The sequence below is a fragment of the Melospiza melodia genome, unplaced genomic scaffold, assembly GCF_035770615.1.
Source record: "Melospiza melodia melodia isolate bMelMel2 unplaced genomic scaffold, bMelMel2.pri scaffold_34, whole genome shotgun sequence".
In the NCBI taxonomy this organism is placed as follows: Eukaryota; Metazoa; Chordata; class Aves; order Passeriformes; family Passerellidae; genus Melospiza; species Melospiza melodia.
The window spans coordinates 5,487,166-5,494,124 of record NW_026948659.1 but is presented as its reverse complement, the minus strand read 5'-3'; the positions used below and the strand labels follow the sequence as shown (position 1 = coordinate 5,494,124).

Below are 6,959 nucleotides of genomic sequence, written 5' to 3'. Positions count from 1 at the left end.
TTTGAAGCAGTCTCAAACTCCTGAGTTTTCCCACTGCAAACAGACACGCTGCTCAGGTGTGTGCCAGCCCCAGGTGCCACCAAAGCCACTGCTGAGCTGCCCTGGGCCAGCTGTGAGGGTGGATCATCAGCCCAAGCTGCACTGGGCCACTGCAAGGGGCTGTGGCCATGGGCACTGCACTGACCCCACTGCTGGGTTTGGCTGCCACGGCCACCGAGAGAAATTAAACTGTCCTTGGAAACACTGGGGAGGACTGGGACATACTGGGGAACACTGGGAAGGCTGTGGGAGACACTGGGACATACTGGGAGCGACACTGGGCGATACTGGGAGAAACTGGGGAAACTGGGGCAATTGCAGAGAAGACTGGGGACACTGGGGCATCCTGTGGATGACACTGGGAGGAACTGTGAACGACTGGGAATGAACTCGGGTGTATTGGGATGGACTGGGCTGTACTGGGAGGGATTGGAGGGGTACTGGATTGTACTGGGTTCCACTGGGGAAGAATTGGGCTTCACTGATGTTACACTCGTCTGTACTGGGGATGAACTGGGCTTTACTGGGAGGGACTGGAGGAGGGTGAATTGGCTGTTCCTACCTCCACTGCATCCCATTTGCTGAAGCTCCCGCCAATCACCCGTCGCAGCCATTCACCGCCAGGGATCCCTGCCTGGGGGCGGTGCTTACACGGGCAGCAAATTTTCTTTTTTGCCTACAACTCCCATCATGCCCCGTGGCCAAACTGGGCCCATGGCAGCCGGGAGAATAACTCCCGTCATGCCCCGCGCTCTAAAGAACTCCGGGATCCGTCCCCATCTGTCCCATAACTGTCCCCCAAACACTCCAGGCTCCCTCAGTGCCCCCTCAGTGCCCATTCGGGACTCCCATAAGCACCACCGAACCCCTGAGTGCTCGCACCCTCACAGATGCCCGGTATAGCCACTGCTGGGAATTCATCTCCTCTCGTCCTCCGTGGCCCCAGAGCCCCTCAGAACACAGTCCCGCGCCTAAAACTCCGGCCGTGACCCGCGCCCTAAACAGCCTGGTTGGAGCTCTCCGAACTCCTCCTAGGGGCTCCCGTGCCGTTTACATTTCCCCAGGGGATCTAAAGTCGGGGCTCAGATGCAAAGGTGTCCCCCAAGAGCCGTCCCGGACTCCAAAACACTTCGTTCCAACCACTTTCGGGACTACAGCTCGCAATCATGCTCCGCGGCGCACGACCAGTGCCATTTCAGGCGGGACTTTATCTCCCGTCATGCCCGGCGCCCCACCGAGAGCCATTGCAGCTGCGCCCAGAACTCCCGTGTTGCTCCACGGCCCCGTTAAACTGTATGATACCCGCGCCTTCAACTCTCATCACCGCCTGCCCCCCTGAGAGCCCTGTTCGAGTCCCTCCAAGTGCCCGCCCGGACCCCGAAGGGCCCCAAATTCCCCTCCCTCACATCCAAGGGCCCCCCTGGACCCCCAAGTGCTGCCCTGGACCCTGAACTGTCCTTCAGAATTCCTGAGTGCCCCTCCAAGTGCCCTCCCGGCTTCCCCAAGTGTGCCCCAGACCCTCAAGTTCCCTCTGAATTCCCTCCCCAGACCCAAAACTGCCCCGAATGTGCCCCAGAAATGTCTCCAGGGACCCCGAAGTGCCCGCACACCCAACCCTGTCTGAGAAAGAGATGATGAAAAAGATGACAAAAAGACTACAAATATAACTAATTAACATAAAGAGAAAGAAATAAATAGCCAATATAAATTATTTAATTAATTCATGAAGGAATTGTGTTACTTAGAACCAATGAGAAATAATTTTCTTGGTTGCTAGAAATGTATCCAGTTTTAATATGAATATACAAATTAGGTAATAAAAATAGTGTATGAGACTATCCTACATTAAAATAATATGATTATAATTTTGTTATTAATAAATTTTCTTTATAAGGAAAAATGCTAAAATTTTTCTTTTTGTTTGGGATGTCAGTCCCAGGTGGGCGTTGTCAGACATGGTGAGGCTGGCGATGAGGAGCCAATTGTCCAAACAGGCTCAGCCTGCAAGGGGCTCATTCTTATCCATGCCCAGACCTCCTAAGGAGACATTCAGCATCCAGATCACTTGGGGAATGCTTCTATCCCCTCTTCTCATAACTAAAAAATAAAAATATACTGATGTGATTAAAAAAACCAAAAATCATGAGGTGCATTTTGCCATCTTCCTCCTGAAGACAACTCCAAACTGACTCCAGTCACTGCACAAGCCCTGGACACCCAAAGACAATGGAAGGGAGACAAAGAGCTCCTGAGGGCTTTCTGTATTTTAATCAGCCCCACGCTGGATTTGGGGCTGGCTCCAGGAGACTCAGGCACGCAGAGAAAGATGAAGAAGCTGCTCAAGGAGTCAGCAGCAAAACTCCAAGTGCCTTGGAGCATGGCTGGGCCCCAGGGAGGGCAGGGAGTGCCCAAGGTTGCCCAGGGCCTGGTGAGAGCAGATCCTTGAGGGCAGGATTGCAGGGAGCCCAAGGCTCTGAGCAGGGAACTGCAATGCTGAGCAAGGCCTGGCTTGGCTGCAGGAAGCAGAAAGGCCAAGCCCTGAGCCCAGCCTGGGCCAGCAGGGCCTGTCCCTCACGGCTGCCTGGAGGCTCTTGGTGGGCCAAGGGGATTTGAGGGGCAGCAAGGACAAATGGCATCAACCTGCAGCCCCTGCCAGCCTCCCCAGGGAGGCCGAGGCAAAAGCAAAGTGCAGCCCCTGCCAGGAAAGTTCCTCCTGTGGGGCCTCCAGAGGCGCTGCCCGAGCCCACGGCACAAAGGCCTGGGTGCCTGTGGCCCTGCCAGCCCTGCCCAGTCCTTGGCCATCTGTCCTGCAGGCTGTGCCCCCTGGGCGTGCTGCTCCTCTGCCCTGGCCGGCTGCACTCGCCCATCTCGCTGTGCCTCAGCATTTCTCACCCAGCGTTGCTGTGCCCTCCCTGGGCTCCCTGCACCCAGCACTGCCGGCTCCTGGCACACAGAGCCCGGCCATGGCCCAGCCTCACGCTGCCACACCTCCAGCACCAACATTCTGCCCTGCGAGGGACTTTGCTTTCTCCTCAGCTCCAGCCTGAACCTTCCAAAGTGCACTTGGGGGAGGTTTCCTGCAATTCACACTGCCAAAGAAAGCTCTGTCTCCTGCTGGTCACAAACAGAGAAGGGCTGGTGGCAGATCAGAGGTGGTCAGAGGCTGTTTGGGGCACAGCGACCATTGTAGCCATGATATTTTTTGAAAAATCCCTTTGCTAGGATTTAGCTCCTGAGAAGCTGAGGCCTCAGGTACAAAATATAAACAATATTATCTGCTGCTGTGGAATGCAACAGGTGGATCTGTGATTGGCTTCATGTCATTGTTTCTAATTAATGGCCAATCACAGTCCAGCTGTGTGTCTCTCTGCTCAGACACAGGATTTTGTTATCATTCCATTCTTTCTCCTTTGCTTGCAAGCCTTCTGATGAAATCCTTTCTTCTATTCTTTTTGTATAGTTTTAATATAATATCTATCATAAAATAATAAATTAGTCTTCTGAAACATGGAGTCAGATCCTTTTCTCTTCCCTCTTCTGGGACCTCTGTGAACACCACTACTGACCATGCAATTATTAAGTATTTTAATATTCTCTGAAAGAACAACGGGCGTCAACTAAACACCTACAACTGGCTGGAGAGCCAATTGAGTGGCGGTGAATGTTACACCAGAGAGTGGTGGTGAATGCTGCTGCATCCAGCTGGCAAGCAGTCACCTGAGGTGTCCCTTAGGGGTCTCTGCTGGAGCCAGCTCTGTTCAAAATTGTTACTGACAACATGGATGATAGTGTTGAGACTTTCAGTAGTAAATCTGCAGATAAAATTAAGCTGGGAGCGTGTGTCCATCTGCTGGAAGGTAGGAGGCCTCTGCAGAGAGACTGGGAACAGTTGGATGGATGGGCAGAGTCCAATAAGATGAAGTTTAATAAGTCCAAGTGTAGGGTCCTGCACTTTGGCCACAACAACCCCTGCAGTGCTACAGGCAGGGGACAGAGTGGCTGGACAGCGGCAAGGCAGAAAGGGACCTGGGGGCACCGATGGACAGCAGGCTGGACATGAGCCAGCAGTGTGCCCAGGTGGGCAAGAAGGCCAATGGCTGCTGGCCTGGATCAGGAATGGTGTGGCCAGCAGGAGCAGGGCAGGGATTCTTCCCCTGCACTCGGCACTGGTGAGGCCACACCTCGAGTGCTGTGTCCAGTTCTGGGCCCCCAATTTAGGAAGGCCATGGAGGGGCTGGAGTGTGTCCAGAGAAGGGCAATAAGGCTGGGGAGGGGTCTGGAACAGAAGTCCTGTGAGGAGCGGCTGAGGGAGCTGGGGTGGTTTATCTTGGAGAAGAGGAGGCTCACAGAGACAAGGAGGTGTCAGGGAACAGGTTGGACTCGATGATCTCCAAGGTCTTTTCCAACCTTGCTGATTCTGTGACTCTCTGGAACCACCCTTGGAGCAGTTGCAGGAGGAGCCCTGGGCCTCCTCTTCAGCAGCCCCAGCAGCCCAGGGCCCTCAGCTTCTCCTGCCAGCCCCAAAGCCCATCCTGTCAGTCCTGCAGAGCCTCTGCAGCTGTTCCTCAGTGCCCAGAACAGGGAGCCGCAGAGGCAGACACAGCAGCCCAGATGTGCCCCCCTGGCCTGGGGTGCCTCTGGCAAGGGAGCAGCAGGAGGCACTGCAGGAGCCTGCAGGCAATTCCTGCAGCACTTGTAGGATGATCCTGCTGCCCAAGGGACATTCCCATGGTGCCAAGTCAGGAACTGCAATGGGGAGTGGGGCCAGAGAGGAAAGGGTAAACAGGGATGGGTTGTTTGAAGGGAGGGTACAGGGGTGGAAGAAGAAGTGATCTAGATCAGGAAAGGGGAAAGAAAGCAAAGGTGAAGCCAAGGAAATGCTCAGGGAAGTTTGGGGGTGGCTGACAGGCAGCCCTGGCTCTGAGCAACAGCGTCTGCAGTGGGACAGGAAACTTCCAGCCCATGGGAACAAACTTTCTGGCTGACTGCAGAGGCCAGGACAAAGCTGAGTGGTTTCCCTGGTGTCCCCCAGCCCTTGCTGGCCCCAGGGGCTGATGGCATTTGTGCTCTCTCAGGTTCATGTCCCCACAACAACAGCATGGGTGTGCTCCCCTGCTCTGTGCAATGCAAACAGGGGCTGCTGAGCCAGTGCTGCCGTGGCTCTGCCTGCAAGGATGGGGCACCTGTGTGAGCTGGGGGAGAGGCCAGAGCTGCAGACGGGGATGTTGTTGGCAGCTCCATCAGGACGCTCTGGGACGCTGCCCTGGGCTGTGCAGCGCACTGGGGATGGATCAGCCCCTGCTCTGCTGCTCCTTCCCGTCTGCCCCAGTGCCCTTGCAGAGGCCCAGCCATGCTGTTTGCCCCCAGCCTGCCCACGGCCAGCCTGGGGCTGCTCACGGGGCTTTTCTGTGCTGGGCATTGGCCTGGGCGTGTTCTTGAGAGAGCCTGGGCAAGGAGCCTGGAGCCCCCAGGCCCTGGGCTGAGGCGTCAGCGCTGCCCCAGCAGTGCCCATGGCCTGTCCCTGCTGCAGCCCCGGCACTGCCACCCCCAGGGCCGTGCCCGGCCCCGAGAGCACTCAGGCCCTGCAGCAACACCAGGGCCACCAAGGCAGCGGAGCAGGGCCATGGCAGCAGCTCTGGCAACACCAAGTGCTGCTGCTGCTGCTGGGCACAGCTGCTGTGCCAGCCCTGATCTGCCCCAGCTCTGCAAACAGACATTGCTGCTGCAGCTCCAGAGGAGGGAACAGAAGGGGGAACTCTGGTGAAAACTCTGCTCGGAGAGCCTTTATTCTGTCTGAAGCCACTGAGAGTGCAGCACCTCATTGACACAGTCTGAGGCCACCGTGAAGGTTGAGAGAAACAAAATGAGAAATTGCACAAACACTGACCTTACTTTGTTGTAAATAATAAAACGGTAAACCGAAAGGCAAGAAAATATCAACAAACAAACCCAAGTGGTATCAAAGATGACTTTTATTACATGAGATTTGCAGAAACCGGTCAGAAGCTTAATGTTACTGTAACCGTCTATTCATCAGTGTCCACACCGCAGCCTTGAGCTCCTGGTTCCTCAGGCTGTAGATGAGGGGGTTCAGGGCTGGAGGCAGCACCGAGTACAGAAGTGACAGGGCCAGATCCAGGGATGGGGAGGACATGGAGGGGGGCTTCAGGTAGGCAAATGTGCCAGTGCTGAGGAACAGGGAGACCACGGCCAGGTGGGGGAGGCAGGTGGAAAAGGCTTTGTGCCGTCCCTGCTCAGAGGGGATCCTCAGCACAGCCCTGAAGATCTGCACATAGGAGAAAACAATGAACACAAAACAAGCAAAAGCTAAAGAGGCAACAAACAATGAAATCCAAATTTTTCTGAAGGTGGAGTGTGAGCAGGAGAGCTTGAGGATCTGGGGCACCTCACAGAAGAACTGGCCCAGGACATTGCCATGGCACAGGGGCAGGGAAAATGTATTGGCTGTGTACAGCAGAGCAGTGAGAAAGGCACTGGCCCAGGCAGCTGCTGCCATGTGGGCACAAGCTCTGCTGCCCAGGAGGGTCCCGTAGTGCAGGGGTTTGCAGATGGACACGTAGCGGTCGTAGCTCATGACAGTTAGAAGGGAAAATTCTGTTGACATGAAAAACACAAAAAAAAAACCACCTGAGCAGCACATCCTGAGTAGGAGATGTCCCAGGTGTCCCAGAGGGAATTGTGCATGGCTTTGGGGACAGTGGTGCAGATGGAGCCCAGGTCACTGAGGGCCAGGTTGAGCAGGAAGAAGAACATGGGCGTGTGCAGGTGGTGGCCGCAGGCTACGGCGCTGATGATGAGGCCGTTGCCCAGGAGGGCAACCAGGGAGATGCCCAGCAAGAGGCAGAAGTGCAGGAGCTGCAGCTGCCGCGTGTCTGCCAATGCCAGCAGGAGGAAGTGCC

At 55.5% G+C, this 6,959-nt stretch overlaps 1 pseudogene; it reads right to left on the bottom strand.

Annotated features, from left to right (window-relative positions):
• Window positions 1–6,052: 6,052 nt before the first annotated feature.
• LOC134434248 (olfactory receptor 14J1-like) overlaps window positions 6,053–6,959 on the bottom strand; it is an 84,194-nt pseudogene continuing 83,287 nt past the window's right edge.